General features: G+C 36.9%; 1 protein-coding gene across 1 annotated transcript in view; it reads right to left on the bottom strand.

Moving 5' to 3' along the window:
- Positions 1–8,668: 8,668 nt before the first annotated feature.
- LOC133579791 (phosphatidylinositol transfer protein alpha isoform) overlaps positions 8,669–22,579 on the bottom strand; it is a 59,639-nt gene continuing 45,728 nt past the window's right edge. The window contains exon 13 of the mRNA XM_061934118.1: positions 8,669–14,018. The gene's annotated coding sequence lies outside the window, so the exon portion shown is untranslated. The remainder of the gene's footprint in view (positions 14,019–22,579) is intronic.

Genomic DNA, 22,579 nt, shown 5'->3' with positions numbered 1-22,579 from the left:
CCTAAAGAGTATCTTATTCACCATTTGATTGGCAGCAGTTAACGGGTTATGTTTAAAAGCTCATACCAGCATTCCTCCCTGCTTGGCACTCAGCATCAAGGGTTGGAATTGGGGGTTAAATCACCAAAAATGATTCCCAGGCGCGGCGCCGCTGCTGCCCACTGCTCCCCTCACCTCCCAGTGGGTGAACAAGGGGATGGGTCAAATGCAGAGGACACATTTCATTACACCTAGTGTGTGTGTGACAATCATTGGTACTTTAACTTTAACTTTACACATACAAACTGTAGCACACAAATAAGCACATTTAATAAAAAAAAATTGTTATTATGGTCTTACCTTTACTTAGAAATTAAGTCCTTGCGCCGCAACTAAAGCCCTCACTTAAACTTTCCACGTGCAAGATTGAATCTATTTAAAAAAGTGTAACCGAGGGTTTATAAATGTCGCCTATACTGTATGAAACTACAAAATAACAAACACGGAGGCTCCAGTTTACACGAGGACCACTTTATTTACCTTCTTTCAAAAACCTCCGCAACGTGACATCACTTCCGCTCTTAGCGCCTTCAAAATAAGAGCTCAAGGCATATACTGTATAACAGCGCATAACAGGAACTTAACATCACAAAGAGGAAAGCCCATGAAAATAGGTTACAAAAGTTATTTAAAATGAAGCCAAAAAGTGCAAAAACAATAATGTTCGTGTTGGAGGAGTTGTGAATTAGGTACACCTGCAGTCTGCAGGTGTATCTGCACAGCAGGCCAGCAGTTAGCCGAGTCATTGCGCAATCCATGTTGCGGCACTGAGTGACGTGCCTCAACTGGCTGCTGTTCACCGCACCGTCTCTTCTCAGTATTTGAACGGCAAATGTGAAAATTCAGCGATTTTGAATAAAAATAATCTAAAACTGGTGAAGTTAAATGGAAAATAACTTTAAAGTATAATCACTGGATACATATAACAATTATTATTATTTTTTTGTCCCTGCAGTCATTCACAACTCCTCCAACACCAACATTATTGTTTTTGCACTTTTTGGCTTCTTATGAAATAATTTTTTAAAATAGATTCAATCTTGCACGTGGAAAGTTTAAGTGTGGGCTTTAGTTGATATAACAATTCTACGGCGGGGGTGCAGGAGGCGAGCCTCAGCCAGTGCGTCTTTTGCAGCCGTTTTATGATCGCTCAGCACAAGAAATACTTTACACACATACAGTTGTTGACAAAATACACTGTACATTATATACCTCAGCTAACTAAACTATGGAAATGTATAATATAGTTCATATAGCAATACAGTCTCACTGCACAGCAGGCCAGCAGTTAGCCGAGTCATTGCGCAATCCATGTTGCGGCACTGAGTGACGTGTCTCAGCTGGCTGCTGTTCACCGCACCGTCTCTTCTCAGTATTTGAACGGCAAATGTGAAAATTCAGCGATTTTGAATAAAAATAATCTAAAACTGGTGAAGTTAAATGGAAAATAACTTTATAGTATAATCACTGGATACATATAACAATTTAATATTTTTTTTTTCTTTTTACATTTTTTTTTCTTTCCATGATGGCAGGTGAGGCCCCGCCTCACCTGCCTCTAGTGACCATGCACGTGCACACATAGGGCCCTATGGGTGCTTGAGCCCCTGCCCTTTTTTGCCTCGTCTTAAAAAGTGCCCTCTGCCTGTGTGTGTGTTTTTTTTTTGTTTAGTTTTTTTTTCTTTAAACAACATTAATTCCTGTCAGGGATGTAAAAAACAAAAAAAAAACAGCGGTACAAAAACTCCACGTTTTCTTGTAATACCGGGTTGTTTGAGCCTGCCGCTTCCGCCAGAGAGAGAGAGAGAGAGAGAGGGCGAGTGAGTGAGTAAGTGAGAGGAGAGAGAGCCAACTAAGGCACCACGCGCGCACAAAAGGGTGTCGCGTGCGCGCAAAAGGGTGTCGCGCGCGCGCACGAAGTGGAGAATCAGCGCGCGATAACAGTTTTTATGCGCTAGGATTTTTGGCACTGATGTGACGCCATAGCACGGCACATCAATTCCGCACAGAGCAGAGCGGATCGTGCGGGACAGGAAGTAGTGTACAAAATACAAAATAAAACACCGGGTTAATTTTCAAAATAAAATGCACTGTGTTTACGGCGGATCACATTTCTCTCACAGTAGAGGTTTAGATATAAAGTTTATTGTGACTTTGCTATTACTGTGTGGGTTAACCAAATAATAATAATAATAATAATAATGATAATTATAACAATAATAAGAATAATAATGACAATGATGATAATAATAATTATTATTATTATTATTAATAATAATAATAATAATAATAATAATAATTTCAGCATTCTGGGGATATAAGATGTAGGTTATCTGTTAGGAATATTACCATCTGTATTTAAACTTGATTCATGTTGATTATGCCTGCAGCACAATGCCAAAAAAAGAAAGGATACAGAAAAGGAAGGAGAAGGAGCGCCAGGAAGCAGCTAAGGGTAGCAGACCTCTTAATGCATGGCTAAAACCAAGTACTAGCACCAGAATTCAAGAAAGACCACAGACCTTAGAAAGTGTCACACCTGAGAGAGAGGCAGAGACCTCTACTGGCCCCTGGTCCATATTTTTGGCCCTGTATTGTGTTTCAGTTGTTTAGTCTGAGCATTAAGTGAGAAAGACCATAAGTTACAACTTGATGGTGTTTTCATCAAGTTAAGGGAAGAAGGACAGGTTTTCACATTGAAGTTTTTTCCATTTGATTTGATTTATTTTTGTATTTTTTTTCAAAGTTCATGTTGCACTGTTCAATGTTCAAAATTAAAGTGCTTATCTTTAACAATAAATAGCCTAATAATAAACCAGTGTTTTGTTGCTTTTCATGTCTTGCAAGCCTATGATAATGTGAATTAACTCATTATGACAAAAATTTGTTGACACAAAAGAAATGGCAATCACTTTTACCTACAAAGGACACACAGCTAAGTAGTTAGCTTCCTATTAGCAAATTTAATTTTACATTAATTTCCATATTGTGTAAAGGACCAAAAAAAAATGTCATGCCCATTTCTGACTTTGAGCCCCTGCCCCTCTATAATCATGTGCACGTCCCTGCTAGTGACTGCACGTCACTGATATATATATATATATATATATATATATATATATATATATATATATATATATATCACTATATATATATATATATGAAAGACTTAAAGGTATACTAGAGCAGTGGTCCCCAACCACCGGGGCCCGATTAGTACCGGGCCGCATAAGAAATAAAAAAATTAAAAACATTTTTATTTTTTATTAAATCAACATAAAAAACACAAAATATACATTATATATCAATATAGCTCAATACAGTCTGCAGGGATACAGTCCGTAAGCACACATGATTGTATTTCTTTATTTTAAAAAATAAATAAATAAATACTGTCCGTGGGACAAATTCTCAAGCGGTGACCGGTCCGCAGCTACAAAAAGGTTGGGGACCACTGTACTAGAGGACGTTGTGGATCATGTTGACTATTGGTCCTCCTAATTGTCAATCATTCTGGTGATGTTACATAAGGACATTTATATATATATATATATATATATATATATATATATATATATATAACAAATGGCTTATCGATAAGCCATTATTTATTTATTTATCTATTACAACGCCAAAATAGGCCTAACAACGCCAATGGTTGTAATTCTGTAGCACTTTGAGATTTGGAATCAAATGTAAAGTAGATTACAAATACAATGATTGACAATTAGGAGGACCAATAGTCAACATGATCCACCCAGAAATAAATAAAACAAATTAAAAAAAAAAAAGTTTTAATATTTATGTATACAGGTATGTATCATTATTCTCCTACTCACCTTTCCAGTGGAGGCCTCTCCCTTCTCACTTTCTGTGCTCCTCTGCCCTGACTCCTACAGGTCAATAGGGGTTGTGGAGTGATTATTATTATCTACTGATGATAGTCATACCTGAATGAGCTCAGCTCCTGTTCTCCTCCATGTGTAAAGTGAGAAACACAGCTGATGCTCCAGAAGGAAGTAACCCCAAAGATAGCAAATGGTAAAAAAGAGTGCACATCTAACTTTATAAATAACCAGGACCTTCATGATGCATTTCAGGCTAACTAGCTAACTAAGTAGCAGCATTGTTTTAGAGCGGGAATGTAACATTTTGTCAAACACATACCTGGTGTAAAGTGGAGCTAATACATTTTACTACAAGCAGTGATGAATACTTACTTTCTTGAAAAAGTTTCTTATGTCCATTTTGCATCCGTTCACGTTCTTGTTCTGCAATCTGCAGTGCTGTGGGCTAATGTGCTTCGTAGACCTGCAGGACCGCAACTCCGCAAGCAAGGTCGCAGAGAAAATGCGGACTGGATTTTGAGTGATGTGGGCATTTTCTATATGAACAAGTGGAATGGATTGGACACCGACGCACTAAAGGGGCTCCCTACCTTACGCTATGAAGTGAGGGGAAACTGAGTGAATAATGATTATTGTTATATGATTATTTATTTAAACTCATATTCGGGCCACTTTATAATGAATATGTCGGCATGTATTTGTAAAAAAAAAATAAAAAAAAATATATATATATAATACACCAAATTATTTAGGGGGGCTTAAGAATATTTTAGGGGGGCTTGAGCCCCCCTAAAATAGGCTTAACAATGCCAGTGGACTGGACTCTCACACTATTATGTTAGATCCATTATGGACTGGACACTCACACTATTATGTTAAATTCAATATGGACTGGACTCTCACTATTATGTTAGATCCACTATGGACTGGACTCTCACACTATTATGTTAGATCCACTATGGACTGGACTCTCACTATTATGTTCGCTCCACTATGGACTGGACTCTCACACTATTATGTTAGATTCACTCGATGTCCATTGCACTTCATAGTTTTTTTGATTTATTATTTATACATAGTGCAATCATTTAGAGTGCATATATGTGCATAAGTAGAAATAGTTATGCTATTACAATTTTTTTGTTCAAATATTAACACTGATTTAGTCATCTTACTCTTGATTTTATTCATATTCAATAATTATATCTAACCTATCTACAGTTTACAACCCTGCCAAATGATATGAAACCGTGTGTTAATCAAAAAGATTAATATGTATTATAAATAACTGACAAAAATGTATTTACATACAAATATTAACACAATTATTGATATGTTTCCTAATTAAAGTGTCAATTCAATTGAAGTGCTAATGAAAATACAGCTTGTGCCCTGAAGCAACTTCTGTATGACTTCTTCTGTTCGTTCGATGTTGTCATTACTGCCACAAGTGGTGGAAAAGTGTATTGCAACTGAGTACGGACCACAGCTGAGATGCAGATTTCGGCAGGCCTTTAGGGGGCGCTGGCGGCCCAACAATGGTCAAGAAATACTGGTCCATATGAGTTGGGAAATTGTGTTAAATGTAAATATAAACGGAATACAATGATTTGCAAATCCTTTTCAACCCATATTCAGTTGAATATGCTACAAAAACAACATATTTGATGTTCAAACTGATAAACTTTTTTTTTTTTGCAAATAATCATTAACTTTAGAATTTGTTGCCAGCAACACGTGACAAAGAAGTTGGAAAAAGTGGCAATAAATACTGATAAAGTTGAGGAATGCTCATCAAACACTTATTTGGAACATCCCACAGGTGTGCAGGCTAATTGGGAACAGGTGGGTGCCATGATTGGGTATAAAAACAGCTTCCCAGAAAATGCTCAGTCTTTCACAAGAAAGGATGGGGCGAGGTACACCCATTTGTCCACAACTGCGTGAGCAAATGGTCAAACAGTTTAAGAACAACGTTTCTCAAAGTGCAATTGCAAGGAATTTAGGGATTTCAACATCTACGGTCCATAATATCATCAAAAGGTTCAGAGAATCTGGAGAAATCACTCCACGTAAGCGGCATGGCCGGAAACCAACATTGAATGACCATGACCTTCGATCCCTCAGACGGCACTGTATCAAAAACCGACATCAATCTCTAAAGGATATCACCACATGGGCTCAGGAACACTTCAGAAAACCACTGTCACTAAATACAGTTCGTCGCTACATCTGTAAGTGCAAGTTAAAGCTCTACCATGCAAAGCGAAAGCCATTTATCAACAACATCCAGAAACGCCGCCGGCTTCTCTGGGCCCGAGATCATCTAAGATGGACTCATGCAAAGTGGAAAAGTGTTCTGTGGTCTGACGAGTCCACATTTCAAATTGTTTTTGGAAATATTCGACATCGTGTCATCCGGACCAAAGGGGAAGCGAACCATCCAGACTGTTATCGACGCAAAGTTCAAAAGCCAGAATGTGTGATGCTATGGGTGTGCATTAGTGCCCAAGGCATGGGTAACTTACACATCTGTGAAGGCACCATTAATGCTGAAAGGTACAATGCAGGTTTTGGAACAACATATGCTGCCATATAAGCGCCGTCTTTTTCATGGACGCCCCTGCTTATTTCAGCAAGACAATGCCAAGCCACATTCAGCACGTGTTACAACAGCGTGGCTTCGTAAAAAAAGAGTGCGGGTACTTTCCTGGCCCACCTGCAGTCCAGACCTGTATATCCCATCGAAAATGTGTGGCGCATTATGAAGCGTAAAATACGACAGCGGAGACCCCGGACTGTTGAATGACTGAAGCTTTACATAAAACAAGAATGTGAAAGAATTCCACTTTCAAAGCTTCAACAATTAGTTTCCTCAGTTCCCAAACGTTTACTGAGTGTTTTTAAAAGGAAAGGCCATGTAACACAGTGGTGAACATGCCCTTTCCCAACTACTTTGGCACGTGTTGCAGCTATGAAATTCTAAGTTAATTATTATTTGCAAAAAAAAAACATAATTTGAACATCAAATATGTTGTCTTTGTAGTGCATTCAACTGAATATTGGTTGAAAAGGATTTGCAAATCATTGTATTCCGTTTATATTTACATCTAACACAATTTCCCAACTCATATGGAAACGGGGTTTGTAGATCCAGGACTAACATGTATCATCACAGAGCCAGAACGAGGACCAGCAGTGAGTCCGTACCTGTGTCAGTGTTGTCTTTTGGTGTGTGGAAGAATCTGCAGACTCCTTGTGCACAGATGATGAAGATCTCCAAAGGAGAGTCCGGAGTCTGGGTCGGTTTTCCTGCTTTGAGTCCCGTCGCTGACTTTGTTGCTTTTCCTTTTTCTTGTGCTTTTTTTATCTGCTTTGTGTCGTTGGCCGAGTCCTTCCTGCTTATCCTGCTGGTCTTGCGTCCTTCCTGTTGGTCCTGCTGGTCTCGCGTCCTTTCTGCTGGTCCTGCATGCAACAACCTGCCGGGATTTACCGTGGATCAACTTCTTATGAGGAATTACGTCATTCATGAATGCAAAGACTTGTTTGTGTCGACATCACACTTTGCTGCCTTTGTACTCGCACATGGACGCACAGCAGGTGTGCATCTATGTCCAACATCTAGGACACCAGGAACTATTTGGGCCTTTTTCACCTCAAACAAAAGGAAAAAACATGAAGATCATTGCAGCATTGGTCAAAAATAATTCACAGCAGAGCATCGTGTCACATTTAGAGGACCTTTGACAAGTTGTGTGTTTTTTTTTTTTTTGCAGGTTTTTAAACCTAGCAAAGAGATCCTGTCATTGATACACGATCTTTGACAAGTTGTGTTACTTTTTCAGCAGATTTTTAAACCCAGCAAAAAGATCCTGTCATTGATACACAATCTTTGACAAGTTTTTTGTTAGTTTTTTCAGCAGGTTTTTAAACCCCGCAAAAAGATCTTGTCATATACAAGATCTTTGACAAGTTGTGGTATTTGTTCAGCAGGTTTTTAAACCCAGCAAAAAGATCTGTCATATATACACAATCTTTGACAAGTTGTGTGTTTTTTCAGCAGGTTTTTAAAACTAGCAAAAATATCCTGTCATATATACAAGATCTTTGACAAGTTGTGTTATTTTTTCAGCAGGTTTTTAAACCCCGCAAAAAGATCCTGTCATATATACAAGATCTTTGACAAGTTGTGTTATTTTTTATCAGGTTTTTAAACCCGGCAAAAAGATCCTGTCATATATAAGAGATCTTTGACAAGTTGTGTTATTTGTTCAGCAGGTTTTTAAACCCAGCAAAAAGATCCTGTCATATATGCAAGATCTTTCACAATTTTTTCAGCAGGTTTTTAAACCCAGCTAAAAGATCCCGTCATATATAAGAGATATTTGACAAGTTGTGTTGTTTTTTCAGCAGGTTTTTAAACAAAGATAAAAGATCCCGTCATATATACAAGATCTTTGACAAGTTGTGTTATTTTTTTCAGCAGGTTTTCAAACCCCGCAAAAAGATCCTGTAATTGATACACGATCTTTGACAAGTTTTTTTTTTTCAGCAGGTTTTTAAACCCAGCAAAAAGATCCTGTCATATATACAATATCTTTGACAAGTTGTGTTATTTTTTCAGCAGGTTTTTAAACCCAGCTAAAAGATCCCATCATATATACAAGATCTTTGACAAGTTTTTTTTTTTTCTTCAGGTTTTTAAACCCAGTAAAAAGATCCTGTCATATATACACGATCTTTGACAAGTTGTGTTATTTTTTCAGCAGATTTTTAAACCCCCCCAAAATATCTTGTCATATATACAAGATCTTTGGCAAGTTGTGTTATTTTTTCAGCAGATTTTTAAACCCAGCAAAAAGACCCTGTCATATATACAAGATCTTTGGCAAGTTGTGTTATTTTTTCAGCAGGTTTTTAAATGCCGCAAAAAGATCCTGTCATATATACAAGATATTTGACAAGTTGTGTTAGTTTTTCAGCAGGTTTTTAAACCCAGCAAAAAGATATATACAAGATCTTTGACCAGTTGTTATTTTTCCAGCAGGTTTTTAAACCCAGCAAAAATATGCTGTCATATATACAAGATCTTTGACAAGTTATGTTAGTTTTTCAGCAGGTTTTTAAACCCAGCAAAAAGATCCTGTCATATATATAAGATCTTTGACACGTTGTGTTATTTTTCCAGCAGGTTTTTAAACCCAGCAAAAAGATCCTGTCATATATAGAGGATCTTTAAATAGCGTTTTTGGCATAAATCCAAAATAAAAAGAATGAATATAAAAACTCAAATAACACATTTTTAAGCCTTTTTGGGGTCATTAACGTCTCACAAAAACGCATAGCTGAACTCGTAATCAGGGTTTAAACGTAATCTTTGTCAACCAAAGCCTGATTAATTTCACTGCACAACCGTGTGTGTGTGTGTGTGTGTGTGTGTGTGTGTGTGTGTGTGTGTGTGTGCTGAGTGACATATAAAGCACTTCTAATTATTTCCTCCAATTCTAGAGAATACATAGAAGTAAATCATAAAAACATAATAAATTCTTTTTTTTTGCTTAGTTTTTTATTCATGTCGCCAATGTACAGTTTGTGTTATAAGATGACAAAAAAGGCACAAATCCACAATAAACAAACAAGGGGGGGGCGGGGGGTACAGTGAGAGAGAAAAAGTCCAAGAAGAAGCAAGAAAATCGTCTGTTTATTTTTTTTTTTTCATGTTTGGCGTCTTGGTGGCTTTTAACCGTTTTGTTTCAAGTGATCCTTCCCCTCTTAGCGCAGACTCACAACATCGCTACGACGACATTTACAACTAAAATATGGATTATGTTGGATCTTTTTTTTAAGGGCGGTTTCCTGTCGTGGACGCGCCACAGCGCCTCTTGTGGTGACAAAGGGAAGAATGTCCCGAGAGATCGCGGACAATCAACAGCTTTTTATGAGAGCAGGTCGTCGGCTTCCATAAATAAATATATTAACGTATTTTAATGGAAATATATTTCTTGAGTGAAATTACTGCAAAAACTCCACAAACACATTCAAATGTATTTACTCACGCACAATGATTCGCAAGTAAAACCATATTTTCTTCATTTAAAAAAACAATTCGAAATTAAAAAAACGTAAAGGTTAACTTACAGGTTGAGCTTGTTTCCTCTCTCTTCTGCCTGCCATTTTACTCCCCACCCTGCTTCTTCTTCCTTGTTATTTTTGGCGGGCGGCACAATGCGCAAATAACATTAGCTCTGGCTTATATTGACTATAAACTGTTGTTTATAGTGGGAATTACGTGTGGGTTCCACAGTGTGAAATATTACGGCTAAAAATTTTGACTTGAATTTTTTTTTTTTTTTTGCCCACTTGCGAATCGTTTTATCATTGAAGAACATTTATTTTTTAAATTTGCGAATCGTTTTTGTACGAGCAGAAAATATTTTTTTTACTTGAAGAAAATCGTTTTTATACGATGTTTTTTTCATTTGAGAATATTTTTACTTAAAAAAAATTGTTTACTTGCGAATCGTTTTATGATTGAATAAAACATTTAATTTCATTTGCAATTATATTTTTGATGGGAACTTTTTTTTTTACTTGAGAATATTTTTTTCAGTTGAAAAACTTTTTTTTTAAACTTCAGAATCGTTTTTATTTGGAAAAAAAAGCTGTTTCACTTGCGAATCGTTTTTTACTGGCAGAAAATAGTTTTTATACTTACAAATATTTTTTTTAATTAAGGAATGTTTTTTTTTTAACGTAAAAAATGTATTTTTATTAAAACATTTTTTTACTTGAATTGTTTTTTTAATTGAAGCAAATTAATTTTTACTTGGCAATAATTTTTTTAATTGAAAAAAAAAAGTAGTTTTACTTGTGAATAATTTTATACTTGCAGACAATAGTTTTTTGTTCTTTTTTTTAACTTCAGAATTGTTTTTTTAATTGAAGATTTAATTTTCAATTGCAGAAAATTGTTTTTATAATTACAAATAATTTCTTTAATTGAATTTGTATTTATTTATGTAAAAATAATTTTTTTTAATAAAACATTTTTTTTACTTGAATTGTTTTTTTAATTGAAGCAAATTAATTTTTACTTGGGAATCGTTTTTTTATTGAAAAAAAAGTTGCTCTACTTGCAAATAATTTTTTACTTGCTGACAAGAGTGTTTTGTTCTTTTTTTTTTTACTTCCGAATTGTTTTTTTAAATGAAGATTACATTTTTAATTGCAGAAAATTGTTTTTATAGCCGCTATAAATGATTTCTTTAATTGAAGAATGTTTTGTTTTTATGTAAAAAATATTTTTTTATTAAAACTTTTTTTTTTAACTTACTAAGCAAATACATTTTTACTTTATAATCGTTTTTTTATTGAAAAAAAAAAGTTTTTACTTGTCAATCATTTTTTAATTGCAGACAATAGTTTTTTTTTTCTTTTTTTTTTACTTCCGAATCTTATTTTTAATTGAAGATTTTACTATTAATTAGAGAAAAAAATTTTTTTTCTTGCGAATTGTTGGGCGTGAGTGAAACCATTTTTGTGTGTTTATGGAGTTTTGGCAGTGATTTCACTCCATAAGTGTGTGTGTCACTTTGTGAGTACGGTATATACATTTATAATTCCATATTTTTGCTTGTCAATGTTTCTAGTGTGACAATGCAGGGAATGACGGGGACAAACAGAACAATAAAAGACAAAATTTTTAAAATGAGGGCTAAGGAGACCCCCCCATCAACACGTCACGCCATTAAACGCACGCTCATGCACGTACACGCTCATGCACATCACATGACAAACAACAGCAGCACCATGTGACTTTTTGAAGGGCTCATGGCAGTTATTGCTATCATTGGATAATAACTTTTATCCACTGAAGGGGGCTGTGTTTCCACCGAGACGTCCGGTTTGGAGCGCTGATAAAACCGTACAGGTGTCCAAGGTGCGGCCCACGGGATGTTTGGTTTGTTTTTATTGGCTATTCCACAAATAAAGTAAGAACATTTGCAATGTAAAGAGATAAAATAATATTAATAACTAGAGATGTGGCGATGGATTGGTTTAATAGAAAAAGTAGTAATACTTTTTTGTGTTTTCATACACAGTGTGGAGCCGTTCCACTAAATGAATGATCAACTACTTTCCTTTCATGTACTATTATCACTGGAGGACAAGGCTAAACATGTTACACACTGAGTAATTCGAATTGCTAAGCTAGCTGCTAAAAAAAACTTTAAAAAATAAGAAAGTAAGCAGTTATTAACATTAAAAGAGCAATAATAGTTAGAGAGATGATAAAATAACAATGTATGCGTAAGGGGAAGGCAGATCTATCCACATATCGGTAATGTCGATACCAAGGGTAGTATCGGTTTATGATATTTGTTATTCTTTACAAAGTCTGGGACTAATTTTCTGGACACAAAATGACTTTGAGGATTTTAAAAAACTAGTCGATGGTAGTTTTTGCTTGTGTTTAGTCATTGTGTACTCCAGTAATCCCTTGTTGATCGCTGTTAATTGGTTCCGGGCCGCAGTGTATTAAACTAATGGGAATCACAAGTCACGGATCGAGAATAAAAAAATTAAAAAAAAGTTTTAAACTTTTAAATACAGTTTTAAACGTGAATTAACACCCGTAGAGTCATTTAATCCAATATGGCAATGGGGTTTAAATGTTGTACATTAAAGATGCTAAATATATGCTAAAATATTTGAAATGAACACAATAACTTTGTTATAACCGACAAAGTGACATATCTCATTAAATTATCGTTATATTTTGAAGGGCCAATAAAAAAACAAGCTGTGGGCTAAACGTGGCTCCTGCCCCGCGACCAATCAACACACTGCACGCCTAGCCCCGCCCCCTTTTCTCCACGCTTGCTACCAAAAGTGGTACCAAAAGTGGTACCCTGCGTCAGTGGAAACCAGGCTGAAGTTTTTTAATTGATGAACGTTGTCATTTTTCTTGTCGACCATTCCTCGCTTTTTAATGACCTTCCGTCGACACACACAAACACACACGCGCGCGCGCACACGCACACACACACACACACACGCACGCACACGCACACGTACACACTCCACAATGTGACATAAAAGGAACAAAAATACCGACTATGAAGGTTAGTTTGTGTCTTCATCACAAAACATTTGTTTTACACTAAATTTATGTAACTGATTTTTTTATTTATTTTGTGAACTTAATTTGTTTTACTTTTATTTATGCTGACAATTTTATTGATTAAAAAATTGTGAGTAAAATCTGTGGTTTTGAAAATTCAGTTTGTCAAAATATAGTTTTTTTTTATATTTTATTGTGTAAAAATATCAGTGTATAAAATTCAGTGCAAAAACATTTCAGTGTATAAAAATTCAGTGTCCAAACAATAATGCAGAATATTCTCGCACTGAATTTGTGTACAATTAAGTTTTTTACAGTTATTTTTGTATTTTGATTTTTTTTACACAGAATTTTTATACACTCATTTTTATACAGTGAATTTTTTTCCAATTAATTTTTAGACCATTTTTTTTCACACAAATTCTTTTGTTAACTTTTAATTATTTTTGAATGAAAATGTCAGCTTAAATTAAATGCGAAAAGTTCAGTTACATAAATTTCAGGGTCGAAATTGATTTTTTCCGGAATAAAGGAACAAATTAACCTCCGTAGGCGACGTTATGAAATAGGATTTAAAAAAAAGAAAAACACGGCGCAGAAACAATTTGAGGAAGAACAAATAAAAAGTTCACGAATAAACTCAAAATAATTTTAAAAACCCTGTTAACATATATATATGTATATATATATATATTTATATTTATATGTACAGTATATATAAATACTGCATTATTCAATACAATGACTTACTGTGTTTGTTTATGTACAAGATTGTAATATTCATGAAATCCTACATTGCTGACAGAGATGACTAACCGATCAATCAATCAATCAATCAATTAATCAATCAATCAATGGACCTATGGGGGGGAGAGGGGTGTTCTACTGGGCGCCTCCGTGCAGCCAATGGAGACGAAAGACAAATTTTGTCCACGTCCTGAAAAGTACCGAGGAAGTGTTGTGTTGGAAAGAAAGGACGTGAATCCGCTGGTGTCTCCGAGTCGCGTCTGAAAGACATCAGAAGAAAAAATTACCGCCAAAATAAAAGCTCGACTATGATGCGAAATTCACTTCTTTTTTTTTAATCGCTGAAGGGGTACTAACAAACCAGTAACAATACGTGTTTATGGACAGCAAACCAGACAAAAATCATCATCTCATTTATTATTCATGACGTCATGAAGTACAAACCCCAAAACCAGTGAAGTTGGCACGTTGTGTAAATGGTAAATAAAAACAGAATGCAATGATTTGCAAATCCTTTTCAACTTATATTCAATTGAATAGACTGCAAAGACAAGATACTTGTTATTTTTTGCAAATATTACAGTGCAACATGTTTCAAAAAAGCTGGCACAAGTGGCAGAAAAGACTGAGAAAGTTGAGGAATGCTCATCAAACACTTATTTGGAACATCCCACAGGGAAACAGGCTAATTGGAAACAGGTGGGTGCCATGATTGGGTGTAAAAGCAGCTTCCATGAAATGCTCAGTCATTCACAAACAAGGATGGGGCGAAGGTCACCACTTTGTGAACAAATGCGTGAGCAAATTGTCCAACAGTTTGAGAACAACATTTCTCAACGAACAATTGCAAGGAATTTAAGGATTTCACCATCTACGGTCCGTAATATCATCAAAAGGTTCAGAGAACCCGGAGAAGTCACTGCAAGGCCGAAAATCAACATTGAATGCCCGTGACATTTGGATCCCTCAGGCGGTACAGCATCAACAAGCGACATCATTGTGTAAAGGATATCACCACATGGACTCAGGAACACTTCAGAAAACCACTGTCAGTAACTACAGTTGGTCGCTACATCTGTAAGTGCAAGTTAAAACTCTACTAAGCAAAGCAAAAGCCATTTATCAACAACACCCAAAAACGCAGCCGGCTTCGCTGGGCCCAAGCTCATCTAAAATGGACTGATGCAAAGTGTAAAAGTGTTCTGTGGTCAGTATCTGTGGGGTGGTATAGCTCGGTTGGTAGAGTGGCCGTGCCAGCAACTTGAGGGTTCCGGGTTCGATCCCCGCTTCTGCCAACCTAGTCACTACCGTTGTGTCCTTGGGCAAGACACTTTACCCACCTGATCCCAGTGCCACCCACACTGGTTTAAATGTAACTTAGATATTGGGTTTCACAATGTAAAGCGCTTTGAGTCACTAGAGAAAAGCGCTATATAAACATAATTCACTTCACTTCACTTCAGACAAGTCCACATTTCAAATTGTTTTTGGAAACTGTGGACGTTTTGTCCTCCGGAACAAAGAGGAAAAGAACCATCCGGATTGTTATAGGCGCAAAGTTGAAAAGCCAGCATCTGTGATGGTATGGGGGTGTATTAGTGCCCAAGACATGGGTAACTTACACATCTGTGAAGGCACCATTAATGCTGAAAGGTACATACAGGTTTCGAAGCAACATATGTTGCCATCCAAGCAACGTTATTTCAGCAAGACAATGCCAAGCCACGTGTTACAACAGCGTGTCTTCATAGTAAAAGAGTGCGGGTACTAGACTGGGCTGCCTGTAGTCCAGACCTGTCTCCCATTGAAAATGTGTGGCGCATTATGAAGCCTAAAATACCACAACAGAGACCCCCAGACTGTTGAACAACTTAAGCTGTACATCAAGCAAGAACCAACTGAAAAGCTTCAAAAATGGCAATGTGTTGATGCCATTAAACTGTAAGTTAATGATTATTTGAAAAATAACAAATGGAAATAAGTTTCTCAGTTCGAACATTAAATATCTTGTCTTTGCAGTCTATTCAATTGAATATAAGTTGAAAAAGATTTGCAAATCATTGTATTCTGTTTATATTTTCGAATTAGACAACTTGCCAACTTCACTGGGTTTGTGTTTAGTAAAAACCTCTGACACATAAGCAATTCTGGAAAATGCGAAGGGCTTTGAATACTTTCCGAATGCGCTGTACGCAAATGGCTTTAAAAAGATCTTAGCAAGGACACTGCATCTAAAGCCTCATATTGATAAGAATATTTGTGAGGACGTCTATTAATTCATCAAGGCCAGGAGTGACAAACGTACAGCCCGAGGGCCGGATCAGGCCCGCGAACAGGTTTTATCCGAGCCCGTGGGATGAGTTTGCTAAGTATAAACATTAACCTGAAATTGTAGAATGGAAGAAACGAAGCGACTGGGATGAGAATCAGCACCTCCAAGTCCGAGTCCATGGTTCTCGCCCGGAAAAGGGTGGAGTGCCATCTCCGGGTTGGGGAGGAGATCTTGCCCCAAGTGGAGGAGTTCAAGTACCTCGGAGTCTTGTTCACGAGTGGGGGAAGAGTGAATCGTGAGATCGACAGGCGGATCGGTGCAGCGTCTTCAGTAATGCGGACGCTGTATCGGTCCGTTGTGGTGAAGAAGGAGCTGAGCCGGAAGGCAAAGCTCTCAATTTACCGGTCGATCTACGTTCCCATCCTCACCTATGGTCATGAGCTTTGGGTTATGACCGAAAGGACAAGATCACGGGTACAAGCGGCCGAAATGAGTTTCCTCCGCCGGGTGGCGGGGCTCTCCCTTAGAGATAGGGTGAGAAGCTCTGCCATCCGGGAGGAGCTCAAAGTAAAGCCGCTGCTCCTCCACATCGAGAGGAGCCAGATGAGGTGGTTCGGGCATCTGGTCAGGATGCCACCCGAACACCTCCCTAGGGAGGTGTTTAGGGCACGTCCGACCGGTAGGAGGCCGCGAGGAAGACCCAGGACACGTTGGGAAGACTATGTCTCCCGGCTGGCCTGGGAACGCCTCGGGGTCCCACAGGAAGAGCTGGACGAAGTGGCTGGGGAGAGGGAAGTCTGGGCTTCCCTGCTTAGGCTGCTGCCCCCGCGAACCGACCTCGGATAAGCGGAAGAAGATGGATGGATGGATGGATGGAAGAAACTGCTGTTCTAAATGTGTCCACTAGATGTCGCAATAGCAAGTGTTTGTATTTTTGTAGATGATGCTACATATGTACAGAATAAACCACATGATGTTAGTACATCAGTCGAGGAAAATGAGCAAACTACATAAATAACATAATGTAATTTGATTTTGATCCTTTTTTTTATCTTGATGGATTGAAAATTAACACAAATGAGTTGACTGATGAACATTATCACATCATTTATTCAGAAAGTATAAATAACGACAAATAAAGATAGAATACTATTAACCGCAACATGTATGTGTAAAAAAAAACCCCCAACACCATTATTATTTGTACATTTTCAGAATTTGCTTGTTCTATTTTTAAACAAAAAAAACAATCTGAAGTTGTCTTTATTTTTAAGTTATCGTGCCGTGATTTTACCAGTCCGGCCCATTTGGGAGTAGATTTTTCTCCATGTGGCCCCCCATCTAAAATGAGTTTGACACACCTGATCTAGGCGATCATTTTGCCACTTCTTGCTGTCAAAACGTGTTTTTGTGAGGCCTTTCTTGGCCACGTCAGGCGGACAGCAGCAGCAGGTATACGGCTGCTACTGCAAGTAGCTCTCCTGTGGTTTATTAATAAATTGAGTAATCGAACAAGAGGTCAAATCGTTTGTATCCTTTGTGATATGCTAGCATGTTTAGAGTTAAAAGACTTCAAACAATTTAATTTAATTGTATTTTCAATATGATAAGCGTATTTAGAGGGGGGCGTGGCCTGGGCGTGCCGAGCCAGGCACACGTCTGTGGCTGATTTGAAGTTGATTGCGATGTAACAAAGAAATTTGCCTGGCTTTGTGCGTGCGCACACTTTTATACATCTGAATTTTTGCTGCCGTACAAAGTTTTTCTGGATTTTCACATACTCCTGTTTCACGCAACTCTAGTTACATGAGGCCCCTGGTGTGGGACGTTGGAGCGATACATTTGATGATTTTAGTTTTCATCGTCGAATAGGCTAACCTAGTGGAACCTGCCTGCTAACCTAGCCCAATGTTAAAATGAAATGTTAGCATGTAGCTCACATAGCTGTGCTAGTGTTGTTATCTAGCATGATTTTAAAATGTAATGTAGCATGTAGTTCACAAAACTATGCGAGTGTTGCTAATATAGCATAATATTAAAATGTAATTTTAGTATGTAGCTCCAATAGCAATGATTGCTAAGCTATCATTATGTTAAACTGTAATGTTAGCATGTAGCTCACATAGCTATGCTAGTATTGCCACTTAGCATGATGTTAAAGTGTAATGTTAGCATGAAGCGCTCAAAGCTATGCTAGTGTTGCTAACCTGGCATGATGTTAAAATGTAATGTTAGCATGTACATTACATAGCTATGCTAGTGTTGTTAACCGAGCATGATGTTAAAATGTAATGTTAGCATGTAGCCCGCATAGCTATGCTAGGGTAGTTAACCTTGCAGGATGTATTAATGTAATGTTTGCATTTATCTCACATAGCTATGCTAGTGTTGCTAACCTAGCATTATGTTGAAATGAAATGCTAGCATGAGGCTCACAAAGCTATGCTAGTGTTGCTAATCTAGCATAATATTTAAAATGTAATATTAATATGTAGCTCACATAGCTATGCTAGTGTTGTTAACATATCATTATGTTAAACTGTAATGTTAGCATGTAGCTCACATAGCGATGCTAGTATTGCTACTTAGCATGATGTTAAAGTGTAAAGTTAGCATGAAGCGCTCAAAGCTATGCTCGTGTTGCTAACCTAGCATGATGTTAAAATGTAATGTTAGCATGTAGCCCGCATAGCTATGCTAGAGTAGTTAACCTCATAGGATGTATTAATGTAATGTTTGCATGTATCTCACATAGCTATGCTAGTGTTGCAAACCTAGCATTATGTTGAAATGAAATGCTAGCATGAAGCTCCCAAAGCTATGCTAGTGTTGCTAACCTAGCATGATGATAAAATGTAATGTTAGTATGTAGCTTACATAGCTATGCTAGTGTTGCTAACCTATCATTATGTTAAAATGTTATGTTATCATGTAGCCCGCATAGCAATGCTAGAGTAGTTAACCTCGCAGGATGTTAAAATATAATATTTGCATGTATCTCACATAGCTATGCTAGTGTTGCTAACCTAGCATGATGTTAAAATGTAATGTTAGCATGTACATTACATAGCTATGCTAGTGTTGTTAACCGAGCATGATGTTAAAATGTAATGTTAGCATGTAGCCCGCATAGCTATGCTAGGGTAGTTAACCTCGCAGGATGTATTAATGTAATGTTTGCATGTATCTCACATAGCTATGTTAGTGTTGCAAACCTAGCATTATGTTGAAATGAAATGCTAGCATGAAGCTCCCAAAGCTATGCTAGTGTTGCTAACCTAGCATGATGATAAAATGTAATGTTAGTATGTGGCTTACATAGCTATGCTAGTGTTGCTAACCTATCATTATGTTAAAATGTTATGTTATCATGTAGCCCGCATAGCAATGCTAGAGTAGTTAACCTCGCAGGATGTTAAAATATAATATTTGCATGTATCTCACATAGCGATGCTAGTGTTGCTAACCTAGCATGATGTTAAAATGTAATGTTAGCATGTACATTACATAGCTATGCTAGTGTTGTTAACCGAGCATGATGTTAAAATGTAATGTTAGCATGTAGCCCGCATAGCTATGCTAGGGTAGTTAACCTCGCAGGATGTATTAATGTAATGTTTGCATTTATCTCACATAGCTATGCTAGTGTTGCTAACCTAGCATTATGTTGAAATGAAATGCTAGCATGAGGCTCACAAAGCTATGCTAGTGTTGCTAATCTAGCATAATATTTAAAATGTAATATTAATATGTAGCTCACATAGCTATGCTAGTGTTGTTAACATATCATTATGTTAAACTGTAATGTTAGCATGTAGCTCACATAGCGATGCTAGTATTGCTACTTAGCATGATGTTAAAGTGTAAAGTTAGCATGAAGCGCTCAAAGCTATGCTCGTGTTGCTAACCTAGCATGATGTTAAAATGTAATGTTAGCATGTAGCCCGCATAGCTATGCTAGAGTAGTTAACCTCGTAGGATGTATTAATGTAATGTTTGCATGTATCTCACATAGCTATGCTAGTGTTGCAAACCTAGCATTATGTTGAAATGAAATGCTAGCATGAAGCTCCCAAAGCTATGCTAGTGTTGCTAACCTAACATGATGATAAAATGTAATGTTAGTATGTAGCTTACATAGCTATGCTAGTGTTGTTAACCTATCATTATGTTAAAATGTTATGTTATCATGTAGCCCGCATAGCAATGCTAGAGTAGTTAACCTCGCAGGATGTTAAAATATAATATTTGCATGTATCTCACGTAGCTATGCTAGTGTTGCTAACCTAGCATGATGTTAAAATGTAATGTTAGCATGTACATTACATAGCTATGCTAGTGTTGTTAACCGAGCATGATGTTAAAATATAATGTTAGCATGTAGCCCGCATAGCTATGCTAGGGTAGTTAACCTCGCAGGATGTATTAATGTAATGTTTGCATTTATCTCACATAGCTATGCTAGTGTTGCTAACCTAGCATTATGTTGAAATGAAATGCTAGCATGAGGCTCACAAAGCTATGCTAGTGTTGCTAATCTAGCATAATATTTAAAATGTAATATTAATATGTAGCTCACATAGCTATGCTAGTGTTGTTAACATATCATTATGTTAAACTGTAATGTTAGCATGTAGCTCACATAGCGATGCTAGTATTGCTACTTAGCATGATGTTAAAGTGTAAAGTTAGCATGAAGCGCTCAAAGCTATGCTCGTGTAGCTAACCTAGCATGATGTTAAAATGTAATGTTAGCATGTAGCCCGCATAGCTATGCTAGAGTAGTTAACCTCGTAGGATGTATTAATGTAATGTTTGCATGTATCTCACATAGCTATGCTAGTGTTGCAAACCTAGCATTATGTTGAAATGAAATGCTAGCATGAAGCTCCCAAAGCTATACTAGTGTTGCTAACCTAGCATGATGATAAAATGTAATGTTAGTATGTAGCTTACATAGCTATGCTAGTGTTGCTAACCTATCATTATGTTAAAATGTTATGTTATCATGTAGCCCGCATAGCAATGCTAGAGTAGTTAACCTCGCAGGATGTTAAAATATAATATTTGCATGTATCTCACATAGCTATGCTAGTGTTGCTAACCTAGCATGATGTTAAAATGTAATGTTAGCATGTACATTACATAGCTATGCTAGTGTTGTTAACCGAGCATGATGTTAAAATGTAATGTTAGCATATAGCCCGCATAGCTATGCTAGGGTAGTTAACCTCGCAGGATGTATTAATATAATGTTTGCATTTATCTCACATAGCTATGCTAGTGTTGTTAACATATCATTATGTTAAACTGTAATGTTAGCATGTAGCTCACATAGCGATGCTAGTATTGCTACTTAGCATGATGTTAAAGTGTAAAGTTAGCATGAAGCGCTCAAAGCTATGCTAGTGTTGCTAACCTAGCATGATGTTAAAATGTAATGTTAGCATGTAGCCCGCATAGCTATGCTAGAGTAGTTAACCTCCTAGGATGTATTAATGTAATGTTTGCATGTATCTCACATAGCTATGTTAGTGTTGCTAACCTAGCATTATGTTGAAATGAAACGCTAGCATGAAGCTCCCAAAGCTATGATAGTGTTGCTAACCTAGCATGATGATAAAATGTAATGTTAGTATGAAGCTTACATAGCTATGCTAGTGTTGCTAACCTATCATTATGTTAAAATGTAATGTTATCATGTAGCCCGCATAGCTATGCTAGAGTAGTTAACCTTGCAGGATGTTAAAATATAATATTTGCATGTATCTCACATAGCTATGCTAGTGTTGCTAACCTAGCATGATGTTAAAATGTAATGTTAGTATGTAGCTCACATAGCTATGCTAGTGTTGCTAACCTATCATTATGTTAAACTGTAAAGTTAGCATGAAGCGCACATAATGCTAACCTAGCATGATGTTAAAATGGAATTTTAGCATGTAGCACACAGTTATTTTAGTGTTAGTAACCTGGCATGATGTTAAAATGTAACGTTAGCTATGCCAATGTTGCTAACCTAGCATGATGTTTAAATGTAATTTTAGCATGTAGCACACATAGCTATGCTAGTGTTGCTAACCTAGCATTATGTTGAAATGAAAGGCTAGCATGAGGCTCACAAAGCTATGCTAGTGTTGCTAACCTAGCATGATGTTAAAATGTAATGTTAGCATGTAGCTCACATAGCTAGGCTAGTGTCGTTACCGAGCATGATATTAAAGTGTAAAGTTAGCATGAAGCGCACATAGCTATGCTAGTGTTGCTAACCTAGCATAATGTTAAAATGTAATTTTAGCATGTAGCACACATAGCTATGTTAGTGTTGCTAACCTGGCATGATGTTAAAATGTAATGTTAGCTATGCTAGTGTTGCTAACCTAGCCTGATGTTAAAATGTAATTTTAGCATTTGGCACACATAGCTATGCTAGTGTTGCTAACCTAGCATGATGTTAAAATGTAATTTTAGCATGTAGCACACATAGCTATGTTAGTGTTGGTAACCTGGCATGATGTTAAAATGTAATGTTAGCTATGCTAGTGTTGC

Source organism: Nerophis lumbriciformis, linkage group LG03 (assembly GCF_033978685.3).
Source record: "Nerophis lumbriciformis linkage group LG03, RoL_Nlum_v2.1, whole genome shotgun sequence".
In the NCBI taxonomy this organism is placed as follows: Eukaryota; Metazoa; Chordata; class Actinopteri; order Syngnathiformes; family Syngnathidae; genus Nerophis; species Nerophis lumbriciformis.
The sequence above is the reverse complement of the archived record's forward strand: the minus strand, read 5'-3'. Positions and strand labels throughout refer to the sequence as shown.